This window comes from Tupaia chinensis, unplaced genomic scaffold, assembly GCF_000334495.1.
Source record: "Tupaia chinensis unplaced genomic scaffold, TupChi_1.0 Scaffold143797_1, whole genome shotgun sequence".
Taxonomy (NCBI): domain Eukaryota; kingdom Metazoa; phylum Chordata; class Mammalia; order Scandentia; family Tupaiidae; genus Tupaia; species Tupaia belangeri.
In genome coordinates, this window is record NW_006203647.1 from 529400 (window position 1) to 548101 (window position 18702).

Consider the following 18702-nt stretch of genomic DNA (forward strand, 5'->3'; position numbering starts at 1 on the left):
CTCACCAGAAAGACAGAGAAAGACAGAGAGACAGAAAGCGAGAAATCACCCCCCCAGGGGGGATGGCCACGCCACAATCCCTTCTTCTTCATTCTCCTGTCGTGAACTTGGACACGCGCGCACATGCGCCCCGCGTGAGTTTAAGCCACTGGGTCTGGGACTTGAACCGCGTTCGACTACATGGGAGTCCAGCAACATAGCCATTACCCTAACTGCTGATTCCCATCTACTCTTAAACATTGTCTACAAGATAACAGAGCAGACTTTTTCAAAGATGGACCCTATACATAGAACCTAAAGCAGGGGCTGCCAGGTGGCGTGGTGGTTAAGGGAGCTGGACTCCCATATGGCCGATGGCAGTTTGATTCCTGGACCTGGCAGCTTGCTTGCTCACTTCCTCTCTCTCTCTTTCTCTTTCTCTCTCTGTCCCTCTCTGGTCAAATTACAATGAAAGAAAGAAAGGAAAAGAGAAAGAAAGAAAATTAAATGATTCTTAAAAAAAAAGAAGAACCTAAACCACTCATTCCTAGACACATGTGAGATGATACTTTAGGAAACTTAGAAATAGTTGAGGGACACTTCAAAGGGACCTACTTTCAGGTTACAAATGTGGTGGGAAGCGTGTCATACCTGTATGCACGGCCTCCACCCCGTATCCTGGTCACACCCCACAACCAGTGATGGATGGGAAGGAGACGTGGGTGTGACCAGAAGTGAGAAGGGAGAGATTCAGAGTACCTGGGATACACATTACCATGTAACAGGACACAGAAGAGAGGGGATGACCCTGACCCATCATAACAACCACATCAAAATGACTAGCTTGGCTTTTTCCAGAACCCAGTCCACCAAAGAACACAGTAGATCATGTTAGATTCTGCCTATCAAACCTTCCTTGGCCAAGTAGGGAAAACATAGCTGTGTCCCAGTAGAAACTTGTAATTACCACTATTGTAAGCTTCTTGAGAGTCCCTTGAGAGAAATTTATGTATATATTAGGATATAAAAATGAATCCATTTACCTACCCATAAAACTACTATCTACATACTTTAAAAAACCCAAAGACTATTTCACTTTCTTCACATGCATCTTGAGACCTCTCCATATTTGTACATAAAGATATAGCTAATTTTTCACTATGTGCTGTTCAAACATGTGATTGCATCATACCTGATTTAATCATCCTTTATTGATTCACACTTTGCTTATTTGTTTGTTTTTAATTTTTGCCCAAGGTTGCATGTGCTCACAGGGGAGAGGAAGAGAGAGAAAGAGAGAAAGTGAGAAAGCATCCGTCTGGGGGAAATGATCACACCACAATCCTTTCTTCCTTCTTTTGGGGTTTAGAGCATGTGAACATAGGTAATCAGTGTTTCTCAAGTTGGCAAATCTGGGACCGGAACCACACTGTGAGATTTATGTGAACCACACGTAGGATTTACAACACAGGCTGGCCCACTTGTTTGTTTTTATTGACAATACTGCACTGAACAACTTTGTGCATACATCTTGTTGAGATTTTTAGAGCATAGCCATAGGTATTTGTCCATAATTTTTAATGAGGCTTGACTGTTGGTTCAGAGACAATGGAAAAAGAGGACGGTCCAGAGAATTCCTCAGATCCCACCGCTCTGTGGTTGACTTGCCACAGGCTCTCTTCCTGTGCTTCCTCCTGTTCCCCCCACCCCCTAGTCTAGAAGCAGCTTGTTTCTTTAGCCCTGTAAACTGTTACACGTGTTTCTTCTATTTAGTCCAAGGGACAGACCACTTCTAATTCAGAGAAAAAACAATATTTACTTTCTTTCTCCTTGTTTAAAGACAACTTCATTGCTTATTGTAGGATTAATTTTTTTCCAGAATGATTAACAATAAGAAATTCATTGCTTTTAGGGCAAGACAATCGCAAATTAGTCTGATATTGATATATTTCCCAAAGGCTGGATTGTTTACTTATTTATTTGGAGAGGTTTTTGCTATAGGGCGTGTGCGCTCGCCAGAGAGATAGAGAGAGACAGAGAGACAAAAAGTGAGAAATCACCCCCCAGGGGGAATGGCCATGCTGCAATCCCTTCTCCTCCGTTCTCCTCTCGGAATCTTGGGCACGCATGCACATGCGCCCAGCGTGAGTTTTAAGCCACAGGGTCCGAAACCGATGCGTGAGTTTAAAGCCACAGGGTCCGAAACGCGAACCGCGGTCAACTACATGGGAGTCCAGCGATATAGCCAGTACACTAACTGCTGGTCCCTGGATTGTTTATTTTTAAATAATAATTATTTAAAGTCATTTATTTTATTTAGTTATATTAAATTATTTTTATATTAAATTAATTATAGTAAAATATTTAAAAGTTTAAATTAAATAAAAATTTTAATTAATTATATTAAATTATTTCTTTTTATCTGGATTTATTTTTTACCCTGGTTAAACAATGAAATTTTAGGGATCAGTAGGTGGTGTAGTGGTAAAGCACTGGACTCCCACATGACCCATAGCAGTTTGAGTCTCGGATCTGGTGGCTTAAAACTCATACCGGGTGTGTGTGCGTGTGTGCCCAAAATCCTGGGAGAAGAATGGACTACTATGGCATGTCCATTCCTTAGGGCATGATTTCTCACTTTCTCTCTCCATCTCTCTGTCTCTCTCATGAGTGCATGTGCCCTATAGCAAAAATCTTTATTTCTCTCTCAAAATAAGAGTGAAACTTGAAAATTAATTTAAAGTTGAACTCAAATGCCCCCACTTAAAAATAATCAACAAGGCAGATGCTCAACAGGAGGCAGTCCATTCTAGTGGCTAGAGTTGGGCCAGGAGTTGGGAGGCCTGAGTTCTAGCTTGAGCTCTTCTCTAGCCGTGTGATCATGGGCACACCATACAGCAGACTCTCCCCAGGAGCCTCATTCCCTATTCCCATCATCCCCTAGATGATCTTGGGAGACTCTTTCACTTGCAAGTCCTGAAACTAAAAATGAATTCCCAGATCAGATGACTCAATTTTACTTTGACTAAATTCCTGTAATGCTTAATCTTGGCTAGAGTTTCAGCAAACAGGAGCAGAAATTGGCAGCATTTTACACAATGTTACTTGGGCAAAGGGTTTAGGGAAGGTACTGGCTGCCATCCCAAGTCATGGCAAGAAAATTTTGGGCTATTTGTCACTTTTGCCTTTGCACGATGTGATTAAATATGCTCTTGGTTCACTAGGAGAGCTGATGCAATTTCCAAGCAGCCTGTGATGAGTTCGATGTTCTCAGGCCAACAAAAAAGAAAGTTTGCTGGTGAAAGAGAATACTTATAATATTGTCCTGCTTTGCTCCCCTTTGCATGAGTTTGCTTTTTGTATACCATTTTAAATTATGTTATAAACATATTCTAGTCAATAGGGCTAAACAGAACTAACAGATGCCTACCATGCTCTTGGAGCGTGTCATATGATGTTCATTAAGTTTATTGACTGAATTTACTTAGAAACATTGACTGATAAGGCTTAACATCAGGCTATCTTATCAAACTTTAAATGCCATCTTTTGTAGGGGTGGAAAGGACTAGGACAATATCGGTATCTTCTTTGTTTTTTCCCATGCCTCCTAATGTTATTTCTGATAAAAAAAAAACCCCAAAAAACAAAAAAACAAAAAACAAAACAAAGATAAAAACAAACAAACAATAAAAGCAGTCAAATATTTATTTGGCAAGTAGGAAATGCAAACTTGGAAGATGGTCCTGTTTGGGTTTTCATTCAGAGCAGCACTCATTTACCTGACAGTTCTTTGACTTCACAGGAAAGCATCAGAGAACACGAGTGACTGAATGTTTCTCTTTCTCTTCCTTTTGATAGATTCATTCTAAAGCAGATCATCCATCAAGCACTTCAGTCTTCAGAATCATGATAGTCACATCAGACAACATCCTACTCATTTAAGAAAAGATTTATTAATAGAGAAATTGGGAAAGGCTCTTACACACTTACTGTCTTTTTTATAGTAAAGATGATGTCTACTGTTGTTTTCATTGTAGGAGAAAATACTCTTTTTCAAAAAAAATTTGTTGGGAACCAGCAGTTAGCATAATGGCTATGTTGCTGGATTCCCACGTAGTCGACCGCGGTTCGCGGCCCGGACCCGGTGGCTTAAAACTCACGCCGGGCGCGTGTGCGTGCATGCCCAAGATCCTGAGAGGAGAATGGAGGAGAAGGGATTGCGGCGTGACCATTTCCCCTGGGGGGTGATTTCTCGCTTTCTGTCTCTAATGTCTCTCTCTGTCTGTCTGGCGAGCGCACGCGCCCTATAGCAAAAAAAAACAAAAAAATTTGTTTAAGGTTTTTGCCATAGGGCGTGTGTGCTCACCAGAGACAGATAGGGAAAGGGAAAGTGAGAAATTTCCCAGGGGTAGGGGAGGGGATGGCAACGATGCAATCCCTTCTCCTCCATTCTCCTCTTGTGATTTTGGGCTCACACACAGACAGGCCTGGCTTGATTTTCAAGTAGCCAGTCTAGGGTTCAATTTGCAGTCAACTAAGGTACTGGGAGTACAACACCTTAACTACCATGCCACCAGCTACCCCTATCCCCTTTTCTTAATTGCCAGCGGGTACTCATATTAACCAGAAAGACTTAGAAATACATAGAGAAAACCCTCAATGGGATGTGGTCATGCTATAATCTGTTCTCTGTTTCTCCATCCTACTGAGATTTTGGGCCTATGCACACACATGCATGGCATGTTTTTCAAGCTGCCAGGGCCAGGATTTGAACTATGTGGCTGGCCACGTGAGATCCAGCTCCCTTAACTGTTAGGACATTGAACTAGCTCAAGAGAAAATATTCTTTATGAAATTGATGTTGGAATGTTAAATCTGTAAAATATGACTTTAATACCTGTAGGACAACTTTTATTTTGAAAAATTATTTTTTTCTCATTGTTTTACTAGGTTGTAAAAAAGAGGATGACATTTAGTGGAGACATATTTCATTTATAGGATGCTGGCAGAAAGATGTCTTATAGGAAACTGTTGTCGTATATAATATACTTTTAAAATTCAGTAGAATGTTTTTGGAGGTTATAAACGTTGGCAAATGAAGCTATTGTAGACAGGTTGTATTCTATGCCCCTTCTGCTTTGTTGAGGATATTATCAACAACATTTTTACTTTCCTAAGCTGCCTTTTCCAAATGTATTTCCTCGACTTTCTTTGGGTTTTGCACTCTGCTCAAACTATTGGGACAGAAGAAAAGCCATGACGTATTTTTCTATGCAAAAATGCATCGTGACTTTTCTGATGACCTAATAGATTATTCACATATTTGAGAGTGTTTAAATTTACTTATTTAAGGAGGGCGTGGTAATGATTCAGTAAAGTTAACGCGAGCATCAGACTGACAAAGATCCTAGTGGAGAGAATTAGACAGGCTTGACTTTATTTTGGGAACAATATTTAGGAATACCATTACTACCTGAATAGTAGGCACAGTATCTTAGTCATCTCTGAATGCCTAACACTTAGTACATTCATTCCACAAATATCAATTAAGTACCTGTTATCTTAGGGACAGTCACTGTAGCAGTGCACAAAACAGATACTTAAAAAAATTCTTGACAATGGGAACTTGCTAGGGAGCTTACATTTTGAGTTGTATTATTTTATTTATAGGAACCAGCAGATGTTATAATGGTTCTGACTCTGGACTCCCACATGGTTGACTGTGGTTTGAGTCCTGGGCCTGGTGGCTTAACACTCACACTTGGCACATGTGCGTGCATGCCCAAAATCTTGAGAGGAGAATGGAGGAGAAGGGATTGTGGTGGGGCCATCCCCCCTGGGGGGTGATTTTTGGCTTTCTACCTCCTTGTCTTTCTAGCGAGCACTCTAGCAAAAATACAAGGAAGTGAGAGATATAGCATACCTGATGGCAGGTCATCTAGAGATAATGAAGCAGGGTAGGGTGATAAAGAATCTGGGAGGGGGTGATCAAGGAAGGCTCCATTGAGAAGACACTTAGAAGTGGAGAGACAGCAAGCCATGTGAGTGTGGGGTGCAGGGGGTGAGAGCAATTGCAAAGGCTCTGAGTTGGGAGTGTGCAGGGAGTGTTTATAAAGTGGTGAGGCCAGTTGGAGAGGAGGTCAGAGAGATGGTGTCCTGTTCTATGAACCAGCCTAAAGACTTTGATTATCTTCTGTGAGTGGGATAAAAACCACTGGAGAATATTAAGGAGACAAACCCATTCAGTTAAATGTTAACTTGAACAGAATATACCTTTAAAGAAAACATAAGAACCACTGGTCTGTGGCTTTGGGCCTGTTTATTTCTACAATGTGTGGTCGTTTTTGGGTTTTGTGGGGTGTGTTATACATGTGTGTGCGCTTGTACCCACACTTAGGGCGAAGACTAGGGTGAGGAGAGTAAGACAAAATCCCACAAATAATGCCTCGAAAATTAACTTTTGATGCCAGGCCTTGCCATGTGTGCATTTGTGTGTGTGGTGCTTATTGCTTTAATTTATAAATTACTGTATGAATAAAATAGCTTTGTTAGAATGTGTAGTTAGCACACAAAGAGTATATCCGGTACTACAGGTCTTTTTCAAATTTATTTCCTACTCTTACATTGTCGAGACAAGAAGGAAACAAATGTAGCCAGTGGAAAATGAGCAGTTGTTGCCTAACTGAGGCTTGGAACACTAGGTGCAGTGAGAGCATGAATACTAGGGGAAGGCAAACCCCTTCCTTTTCTGGTTTCGGAAAGGAAGAACTATACAACGAGATAACCACCCTGAAGGGCGTTACCATGGTCAGAAATCAAGATGTCTGATGATAAATTATATTTTCAGTGTTCCCATGAATTTTGACTGGTTTATCAATTAAATTCTAGGCAGTTGTACTTCTAGCATGTTATTTGGGCTAGAGAGAAATCTCATGAGACAGATTATGTGCAGGTATGCCTGCTGTCAGAAATCTCAGTGGCAGGATCAGCAGATGCTGTAATAGTTAGGTCACTGGACTCCCATGTATTCGACCAGAGTTCGAGTCCCAGACCAGGTGGCTTAAAACTCACGCTGAGCATGTGTGTGTGCGTGCCCAAAATTCCAAGAGGAGGCTGGAGGAGAAGGGACTGCGGTGTGGCAGTCCCCCGGTGGGGGATGACTTCTTGCTTTCTGTCTCTCTGTCACTCTTTTTGTCTCTCCAGTGAGCACACAAGGCCCTATAGCAAAAATCTCTCTTAATTTCCTCCCCCTCCCCCCAGTGGCTCCTTGTCTTTTTTTTTTTTGTAATATGCACCAGTAGGTTTCATGAATTTTTTTGAAAGCAGACAAAATGGAGGGAAGAGATGAATGTATTGGACATGCATACATATCGAACAGAGCAGAGAGACACACAGAAAATAGGAATTCTGAAGGCCCGAGACTGCATCACGCTGAGCATGTGTGTGTGCGTGCCCAAAATTCCAAGAGGAGGCTGGAGGAGAAGGGACTGCGGTGTGGCAGTCCCCCGGTGGGGGATGACTTCTTGCTTTCTGTCTCTCTGTCACTCTTTTTGTCTCTCCAGTGAGCACACAAGGCCCTATAGCAAAAATCTCTCTTAATTTCCTCCCCCTCCCCCCAGTGGCTCCTTGTCTTTTTTTTTTTTGTAATATGCACCAGTAGGTTTCATGAATTTTTTTGAAAGCAGACAAAATGGAGGGAAGAGATGAATGTATTGGACATGCATACATATCGAACAGAGCAGAGAGACACACAGAAAATAGGAATTCTGAAGGCCCGAGACTGCAAAACATGCAGAGATAACACTTTCATTGTTGTCTTTTGTGGCAGTCTCTGTATATCTGACAGTAAAAGCATCCTTGCAGAATTAAACCTCCTTTTCCCTTCTGGATAACTTTTGTATAGATTGCATATTGTAACCTGGCCAACCAGAGTGGTATCTAATTTCATGTCTGTTTGACACTCTGGATGCTTTTTAAAAGCTAAAAAATAATGGAGATAGATGTAGTTAGCTGACTTCTCCAAACTTAGCTCATGATTTCCATCGAATTGCAAATCACTCAAGCACAGGAGGGACGAGATCGCTTCCCTGGACATGCATACACAGTGAGCAGAACTGGGAGACGGGAGTGCACAGCAGAGACTTCTAAACTGATTTTCTATAGGTTGGCCTTGATCGTCTGGCTCCCTGTGCTAAAAGCTTCTAATGCCCTTCCATGGCTTCTTGAATTGACTTCAGATTCTTTGACTTCAGTATTCAAAGCTCTTTTTTTTTTTTTTTGAATTATCTAATTTAATTTAATTTATTTATTTTAACTTGAACAGGGAGGAACAGAATGAGAGATACCAAGAGAGATAGAAAGTGAGAAAGCAAGCCACCAGATCCACTACTCGAACTGTGGTCAGCCATGTGCGAGTACAACGCCCTTAACCACCACGTCACCTGCTGGCCCCAGTAATCAAAGTTCTTCATGATATTGATGGTCCACTTAACTATTCTGGCTTTGAATTTTTTTTGAGAGTTTTTTTTTTTTTTTTTTTTTTTGCTATAGGATGCTTGTACTCGCTGAAGAGACAGAGAGACAGAAAAAAGGAAATCAACACCCCCCACAAGGGGTATGGCCATGCTGCAATTCCTTTTCTTCCATTGTCCTCTTGGGATTTTGGGCACACATGCACATGTGCACAGCATAAGTTTTAAGCCACAGGGTCAGAGACTTGGACCTTGGCTGTCCACATGGGAGTTCAGTGCCTTAACCACTGCACCACCTCCTGGCCCCATCTCTGTAATTTTTTCTTAAGTGAATAAAGACTGTTCATTGGTGCCAAACACAACAGTACATTTAATTTTTTTTTTTTTTACTTGAAATGCCCTTTTCTTCACCAATTTCTGACAAAGTAATGTCTGGTGTTTTTCAAGGTCCGCTTTATATGCCATGAAAACTTTGGAGAGACCTCTGCTCTTTTGGAGACTCTCATCTTGCGTAATAATCTTCCTTGTGTTATAGAGATTTAGGTAGTTGTTCTAAGTGTAATCCTCATACTTAGAAAGGAAATATATTTACGTTACCATTCATTGTATGCTCACCATGTGTCAGGCAGTGAAGCAGAACAGCCTTGTAGTTAAGACAATAGGTTCTTCATTGCTACTCAGCCTTGGAGTGCTTAGGTGCCTGGGTTCAAATACCAGTGAGTGCTACCACAGCTGGTAACCCTGAGCAAGGGCCCTCATCTCTCTATGCCATTCTCGCGTCCATAAATAGCAGGTGTCTCATAAAGCTGTTGAGAGAATTATGGCAGTTCATACAGACAAGGAATTCAGGACAGTTCTTTACACATAATAAACATTATCACCTATGCAGTTTATGTTATTATCATGTTAAAGATGAGAATGAGGCTGAGCGATGTTGAGCAGCTTTCCTAATGTCGGTCAATAGCAGGGCCAGGACTCAGACACTGGTCTGTAAGATTTCACTATGTGTCTTGCCCATTCTTTAAATTTGAGTATGGTGCCTTGTACCTACTAGGCATGTAATAAATATTTCTTGAGTTGAGGCTATATGACAGCAGGTATACAAAAAGAGCATGAGTCTTTGAGTTCAGACTCCGCCTCTGCCACTTACTGGCTGTGTAAATTTCAGTGACACTTCCTAGCCTCAGACAAATAATGACAGTAATTATTCCATAAACATAGAAGTGTAAACAGAATAATCAGTGTCACATACTTCATGTATAGCAAGTGCTTGAAGAGGATCAGTTATTTTCCTCACTTCCCTTATTGCATTTTTAAAAACCGTTATCATTGTATTAGTCAAGTGAAGAGAGGTTTGCCAGTCATATTAACCTTTCACCAAAAAAAGTAGAGTGGTCAGGGCCAGCAGGTGGGCAGAGTAGTTAATGTGCTAGACTCCTACATGGCCGACTGTGGTTTGAGTCCCGGACCCAGAGACTTGAAACTCACTCTAGGCACATGTGCTTGCATGCCCAAAATCCCAAGAAGAGGATGGAGGAGAAGGGATCGCAGTGTGGCATTCTCCCTCGGGGTGGGGTGGTGGTGGTGGTGGTGTGATTTCTCACTTTCTCTCTCACTGTCTGTCTCTCTCCCCTGCAAGTATATATTTCCCCCGCCTGCTCACCTCCACCTACCCCCTACAAAAAAAAATAGAATTCTGGTCATTGTTATTCTAGTCATGGCCATGAAGCAGGAGCAAGGCTATTGTATGCAGTGGGCATAATTTGCAAGTTTAAAAATCTTTTTTTTTTTTTTTTTTCCACCTTGCTATGTTGCCTGGAGTTACACTGATCAAAGATCGGGTTGGATTAACTAACATCCTATTTCAAAATGCAATCTCATGGGAAGGTCTTATATACGAGTTAGTTTAATCTGATTGTTTTTCTTTTGATTTAGCTTAGATCAGCCAGCATCGAGAAGAAAGAAGCTTTGGTTTAGGGGAGGAAGCATGAGGGAAAAGTGATTTCTAAGCGACAGGACCAGCCAAAGCAGGAACTAAAGTAGAAAAAAGGACTTGGGATGAGAGATCATTTATTGTCTAAACCATTCTCAGATTGGATAATTAACCCTTAAATAACATTTGACTGCAACCCTGAACTTTTTTCCTCACCTGATCTCATAGAATATAGCCGACTAACAGAAACAGGTACTTCCTGTATTTAGGCCATCAGATACTTATGATCCAAATAGGCTGCTTCTTCGAATTCTTAATGTGAAGTCAATGATGAAGTAATGCCACAGTCTAGACTGTAGTTTTGCTTTCAGAAAACTGACAGCAGTGGGAAATTGGATAATTTTTCTCTTCATTGTCCTTGTGATCTGCCTATTTACTAGCAATTCTACTGCATTGTACTTCTCTTCAGGTTTCATAAACTATTTTCTGATCAATCATGTCAAGTGCTAACCTCTTTATTTATTTTTTCTTTTTTTGGAGAGGTTTTTTTTCGCTACAGGGAGCGTGCATTCGCCAGACAGACAGAGAGAGACATAGAGACAGAAAGCGAGAAATCACCCCCCAGGGGGGATGGTCATGCCGCAATCACTTCTCCTCCATTGTCCTCTCGGGATCTTGGGCACGCACGCACATGCGCCCGGCTTGAGTTTTAAGCCACCGGGTCCGTAATGCGAACTGCAGTCGACTACATGGGAGTCCAGCGACACAGTCATTACGCTAACTGCTGGTTCCCAAGTGCTAACCTCTTACGAGTCAATGGGGTTAGTGTTTCCCTGTCTGAAGACTGAGGAATTGGAAGGGCCTCTGCCTGTCTTCCTGCGCATTTGGTCCAGTTAAAGCAATCACATAGAAAACGCCGGATTGAAAGGCAGAAATGCAGTTTATTGTAATAATAAGTCTCACAGAAACAGTTTTTACAAATGCTCATAATTTCCCTTCTTTTCAGACATAAAAGAGAGACAACCAATTTGTACAGATGCATGCCTGTTTCTTTATGTGTTGTTACAACTCCCTGTTTCTCAAACAAGGGGATTGAAAGGAGGAGCTTCCGCACCCCAGGGAATTCTGAATTGTGATTATCTTCCCTTCTCTAATATCCGTAATGTATTCTCAGGAACCATACTGGCAAGAGACTTCTAATCTGGCCCAATTCCCTGTTCATTCAACTGAAATTGGCGATAAACAGATTTACAAGAGCATGATAAAAATACATCAAAGAATAAAATATAAACATAATTTTTCAGAGTGGGATGTTACTCAAATAACCTCGCTCTTGATTGGATATATTCTTTTTCTTTTTTTAGAGATATTTTCGCTAGAGGATGCCTGTGCTTGCCAGAGAGACAGAGAGACAAGAAGCGAGAAATCACCTCCCAGGGGGGATGGCCACACCGCAGTCTCTTCTCTTTCATTCTCCTCTTGGGATTTTGAGTATGCACACACACTAACCGGTCATGAATTTTAAGTCACCGGGCCTGGGACTTAAACCACTGCTGACTACATGGGAGTCCACAGACGTAATCATTATGCCATCTTATTGGTCCCTGGATATATTCTAAAAGGTTGGCAAGATCAAGTGGGTTGAGAAGGGAAAACGTTGACTGTTTTTTTTTTTTTTTTTGAGAATTTTTTTGCTATATGGCGTGTGCGCTCACCAGAAAGACAGAGACAGAAAGTTAGAAATCACCCCCCAGGGGATGGCCACACCACAATCCCTTTTCCTCCATTCTACTCTCGGGATCCTGGGCACACACACACATGTGCCCAGCGTGAGTTTTAAGCCACTGGGTCCGGGCTCCAACCGCACTCCACTACATGGGAGTCCAGTGACATAGTCATTATGCTAACTGCTGGTCTCAGGAAAATGTTGATTTCTAATAACTCTAGAGAGAGAACTTTATTAGTCTTGGTGTAAATGTGTCAATCTCTGTGAATTGTATGAAAGGATGAGTTTAGGGGACTTATCAGAGAGAATGCATGTTTTAGTTTCTGTAGTGCTTTTAGTGTAGTTGGAATGGTACACAAATGGCGTAATTGTTTATCACCTGTTTCCTTTGAAAAGATCCTAAAACTGGACTTACGTTCTATATGTTATATTTGAGAAAAATAGTGGGCTGTCAAAGTTCTTTCTAGGTGTAAAATTCTAGGGGGTCAGCCTGGGGCATGGTGGTTAAGGTGGCTGGATCCACCGGGATGAGTTCTGGACCTGGTGGCTTGCAAAACATGCTGGGAACGTGTAATGGGTGCCCAACATCCCGAAAGGAGGAAGAAATAGAGAAGGGATTATGGCATAACCATTCCCCATGGAATGGTTTCAGGGGATGCTTTGCTTTCTTACTTTTTCTCTCTCTCTCTGGCAAGTGCATCCACCTCATGGCAAAAATAAATAAATCTAATAAAACTCCAGGTTCTATCCAGATATCTGCAAACTTAGATTAATGTATTAGGGTGAAGGACATAAATGCAAATACATACCAAGCTACCCCAGGGCCAACCAGCCAGTGAGCATGCATGAGGGCTTCTTCTTACAGTATGAACAAGTGAATCCTCACAGCCACCAGGTGGGCAGGCATTAGAATTTCCATTTTATAGAGGAGAAAGTGGAAGCACTGAAATTAAAGATTTATGGTTTTAAGTGGTATTTCTTGGAATCACTGATCTATTAATTCAGTTTTTTTTTGAGAACCGTGTTTTAGGACTGTTCAAGTGCTACACTGTAGCTGCGATCAGCTTTCTTAGGGACCTCTTGTCTCAGAGATTTGTGATCTGTTGGAAAATGGAGAGAGGAGGAGTATATAGACAAGTAAACAAGAAACAAGAAAGATAATATCAAATAATGCTAAGAGCTGTGAAGAAAGTCAATCTTGTTATGTGAGAAAGAATGATTGGAGTGTGGATGGGTATCTTTGGAGGTATCAGGGGAAACCATTTGGAGAAGGAACCTTGGAGCTGAGATCTGAACACGAGGATCCAGCCACCTGAAGACCTCGAGACTAAGTGTTACAGGCAGAAAGGACAGCAGCTGGCAACGTCCCGAAGCAGGAAGGGATGTGGCTTGTTTCAAGAACAGAATGAAAGTGCCTATGACTGACACGTAGCTACCCATGAGGAGTAGTTGGAGTCCAGCCACGTAGGGTCTCCCGTGCCGAAGTAAGAGTTTGATTTTATTGTCACAGATGAAACCCACTGGGAGGTTTTAAGCAGGGACATGATGTGACCTGATTCACATTTTAAAACTTTACTTTTGTTATTTTAGAGAAAGTTGATTATACATAGCTGGGAGAGAAAGCAGGGCAAAATCTGAATTGCATTTTTTGTTGTTTTATTCATGATAGAGAGCATGAGAAAGAGACAGAAACAGAGAGAACATCCTTGACAGGTCTTGTCACGCTGCAATCCCCCTTTCCTTGCCTTCTAGCTCATCGGGATCTTGGACATGTGTGCCCAGCGTGTTTTGAAGCTGACCTAGGGATCCAGATCTGCAGTCAGCCGTGTGGCTTCCAGCTCTGCAGTTCAGCTACCAGCTACCAGCTGTGCCACCAGGCTGAGCTTGGTGCTTTTCAGTGATGTAGAGGACAGAGGGTACTTTTCAGTGATGGAGGGACAGGATGGTGACTTCGAGGAGTGCAGGGCACTGGGAGTGGCAGCCAGATTTGTTGCATATTTTGGAGGAGAGTTGACAGGGATTGCTGGTAGAGTGAATGGAGACTGAGGGATGGAGAACACCTTGGGTCAGGGAGAGTCTTGTGATTCTATTTCTGCTTATCTTGAGAGAGAGCTCAATAGAACAGGTTTTGGGGTGAGGATAACATTGGAGTTTATTTGCACTTGCTAATTTGAGATATCTCTGACACCTCCGAGAGGGGTGGTTAGGCAAGCAGCTGGACACCCAGTTCTCTTTTTCAGGAGAGGGTGAAGGGAGAGCTTTCAGTCAAGGATTTGTCAGCATAAATCCTGAGGACCTGACCTAGGAAGAGCACACAGATGGAGACAGAGTCTCTAGAGCAATGCTGCTCAGAGGCGGTCCACAGGCTGGAGCTGCTCCCTTGTCCTGCCTGCTACATCTGCATTGAGATAAAAGCAGAAATTTGCAGTGCAATAAATGCAAAAATTTGCAGTGAGATAAAAGCAGAAATTGAGAGTGAACTTTAGAAAGTTTTAAAGCAATCGTAGCAATTGATCACTTGCATTTTGTATACCTTTTTTTGCATTGTTTTGGTGTTAGTTTTTATTGCATTTTACAGCAGTATCAGTCTGCACTGGGTTGGAAGTTCAAACAATACCTAGTCTTGCCCGGATTGTTGAGAAACCCTGCTGCAACGAGGGAGTTTAGCACAGCAGGAAGAGATAGAAACGGCTTGAAAATAAATGGCCAGTGAGGTAGAAGGAAAACTTTGATTTTCCTTTGATTTGAAATTTTGATGTGAACCTAGACTGTCTAAGTTTAAAACATAGGGGCTTCATTGTGATTTTATACTGTCCTCTTCCCTAGGGAGTGCTGATAATGAGGCCTGGGACAGAACACTGAAGGAGTTGTGATCACATCACAGAATACTCGCTTCTGCGCCCAAGTGACATCTCTGGTCTCCCAAGAGGCCCACTTAGCTTGCCTGTAGGGACTGGGCTCCTCTTGGTCCTTACAGAAATGAGAATCTTCTCTCCAATTTCTTGTCTCACTTTTGTTTGTGTCCCCTGGGAAGCCCTATTTATGCTCTAGGTGGTTTTTGTTTGTTTGTTTTTAATTAATTTTTAAAATGTTGACAGTCTATCCAGTAACTTTTCTTCTTTTACTTTAACCTTTTTCTTTCTTTCTTTCTTTTTTTTTTGTCCATGTGGCAAGACTGAGAAACGCAGCCATGCTGTCCTCTGTTCCCCAGCCTCCACCCTCTCTCCCCTTTCCACCCATATAAAAAAGGAAGGCTCTTACCATTCCGCTACTACTGTGTAGGGGACAGGAGGCTGCCACAGCTGACAGCTTCTCTCAGCCAGGCCTGGCCTTTATCACAAACTTTAAGGCTTGTATTTTAAAAATGTATTGTTGAGCAGCACGATCGCTTTCCTGAGAAGATTCCAAAGCGAATTATTTGATTTTTAGAGATTCAAGAACTCTTCACACTTTAGAGAAGGAAAAATATATGAGAAAAGACAAAGAACTAAAAATATATATTCCCTATCACTTGGGTTGGTTTAAAATTGAGTTTAAAAAACAATGATTTCCCAGAAAGATCCAAGATGGTTGCTAATTTATGCAGAAAATCTGGTGGCGTATCTGAATCTGGCAATTTGAACTTCAGAAAGTGCAAGTGGTTCTACCACTGACCTTTCGTTTTCCTGAGTTCTAAAATACATGGCACCTTTAACTGACTGAGCCACTTGTTCTCGGAGTTCTTCCATTCAGCTCAAGGCAAATCGTCTAGAACCCTACTAACTCCTAGGTTCCACTGCACCAAAGCAACACCAATGGAGTATAAATGATTAATTCTAGAAGCTATTTTAAATCTTTGTCTTTAAGCAATATTATCTTGAAGTTACTTTTTTCTCGTTTTTAGAATTCCTCCTTAAGTCACATAAGTGCTACTACTTATATATACTCTTACATAAATAATAATAACAAACATTTAAAAGTGTAATACTTCTTAGTAGTAGTTTTATGCTGATAATTATAAAAAGTAACATTTATTGAGATACTACGTGCCAAATAATGATCTAAGATTTTTTTCACAGAGTGACTAATTTAGTCCTTAGGTCAATCCTTGAGGTAAATAATAATATTATCCTATTGGGCAGATTAGGAACCCAAGGCACAATGAATTTAAGTAACTGGCTCACAATTCTTGAATCCAGAAGAGATTTGTCTTACTCAATTTGCTTCTCTGGATGGTCCACTCGTAGAAAGAGGTGATATGAAGAGTACAGATTATGGTGTTTTTGTGTTTGTTTTGCCTATAAGTGGTTGGAAATCAATTCAGCACAAAGATCCATAATATCTCTTCCTGTTTTTTTGGTGGTGTTTCATAAGTATGCTTTTTTTAAAAAAAACTTATTTATTATTATTATTTTAAGATTTTCGATAGGGCATGTGTGCTCACCAGAGAGAGAAAGTGAGAAAATAAGCCTTCAGGTTCAGCACTTGAACTATGGTCAGCAACGAGAGAGTACACCTTAGCTACCACACCACATGCCGACCCCCTACGTGTGCTTTTGACAGTTGTGCCATTAGATATATTTTGACATTTTGTAGTTAGCTAACTAATATTATAATATTTAAAGTTAAAGACACATAGCAATCAAAATATTCAGGGACTTTCAAGGAATGCTTAGTGGAGCCCTTATTTCATAATGCAAAATCTAAAACTGAAGTATGTTTTTATTTATCTCAGAGCATCCATATTTCATTAGAAGGAAATTAGCTTGAGTGTCCAAGCTAACCTTCTGCCAAAGTTAGCAAAATCAATGAGAATTGAGGGTAGTAGCAATGTGCTGTGCTCTAATGTATTCCTGAAAGTTCTTGTTAAATATATAAAAGCCTGTAAATTATGCACGGATTGTGTTTCATGTAATTGACAAAAGGTCGTTATTCTGTACTTATGTTTTGTTATGTTGTCCATAAACAACTCTTCATGTCTCTTAAAAACTTCTATAAAATTCTTTTTATGACTGCAAAATATTCTAGTAAACAGATATACCATAATTTTTTTTTTTTTTGGAGAGATTTTCGCTATAAGGCGCGTGCGCTCGCCAGACAGACAGAGAGAGACATAGAGACAGAAAGCGAGAAATCACCCCCTGGGGGGATGGTCACGCCGCAATCCCTTCTCCTCCATTCTCCTCTCGGGATCTTGGGCACGCACGCACACGTGCCCAGCGTGAGTTCTAAGCCACCAGGTCCGGGACGCGAACCACGGTCGACTACGTGGGCATCCAGTGACATAGCCATTACACTAACTGCTGGTTCCCAATATACCATAATTTAAAGACATAATTCCAACTTGTTTTCCTAAGGTTTATTTCATTTTGAACTTTCACTAGCAGTTTATAATGGTGCCTTCATCATTCCTGTATTTTAACCTAAAACAATATGTTGCCTATTTGTAGGGAACAAAAAGTTCTAGTTATTTGAACTTACATGATTTTTATTAGTATGAATCTGACATTTTTCCATATATTTTTATTTTGTGAACTGCCTGATTGGGGCTGGGGTGGGGGTGCGGAGATGGATTAGGGTGAAGGTAGGAGACAGGAGAATGTCTCTTCTTTTTCTTCCTAAAAATATTAACCGTTTTCTGATATCTATTATATATATTTCTCCCCAATTATTGCCTGGTCATTTGATTTTAAATCTAGTGCTCTTTCATTGCTTTCAAGAATTCATATTAAAAGGAAGCCTATTGGCACCAGTAGTTGCGTAATAGCTATGTTGCTGTGCTCCCATGTAGTCATCCGTGGTTCAAGTCCTGGACCCGGTTGCTCAAACTCACACTGGGCGCATGTGCGTGCATGTCCAAGATCCCGAGAGGAGAATGGAGGAGAAGGGATTGTGGTGTGGCCATCCCCCCCAGGTGGTGATTTCTCGCTTTCTGTCTCTCTCTGTCTTTCTGTGGAGCGCATGCGCCCTAGAGCAAAAAAACACAAAAAAACAAAAAAACAAAAAAACTTAACAACAACAACAAAAAAAACAAGCAGCAGCCTATCAAAGTGTTGTCTAGTAGAATTTTTTGAGTGACTTCTAAGTGGTATGCTACTATTGTTAAGTGGTTTTCAAAGTGTTTAAGACGTCTCCCTTGATTTGCTGTATATTGCTCCAGAACTGCATATATATATACTTTTTTTGAGAGGTTTTCGCTATAGGGCACGTGCGCTCTCCAGACAGGCAGAGAGAGACATAGAGACAGAAAGCGAGAAATCACCCCCCAGGGGGGATGGTCACGCCGCAGTCCCTTCTCCTCCATTCTCCTCTCGGGATCTTGGGCACGCACGCACACGTGCCCGGTGTGAGTTTTAAGCCACCGGGTCCGGGACACGAACCGCGGTCGACTACGTGGGAGTCCAGCGACATAGCCATTATGCTAACTGCTAGTTCCCAATGCATCATGACTTTTGACAACTCAATAGTATATATCCTATCCAAGTTACTGTAGCTATAGTATCCAACTTACTATATCTAATCAGTGCAGCACTAATTTTCCTGTAAATTTAAATTTTAGGCTACCGACACTTCCTTTCCATACCCACAATTTTCCATTTTAATGAGTCTCACAG

The 18702-nt window shown here is 41.3% G+C and overlaps 1 long non-coding RNA gene across 1 annotated transcript; it reads right to left on the minus strand.

Moving 5' to 3' along the window:
* Positions 1-3623: 3623 nt before the first annotated feature.
* On the minus strand, positions 3624-15822 carry LOC102495578 (uncharacterized). Its single transcript, XR_336948.2, has 4 exons — positions 15371-15822; positions 12919-13052; positions 9066-9256; positions 3624-3909 (listed from the first exon to the last, which is right to left on the minus strand). It is a non-coding gene; the product is annotated as an uncharacterized LOC102495578 (long non-coding RNA).
* Positions 15823-18702: the final 2880 nt, after the last annotated feature.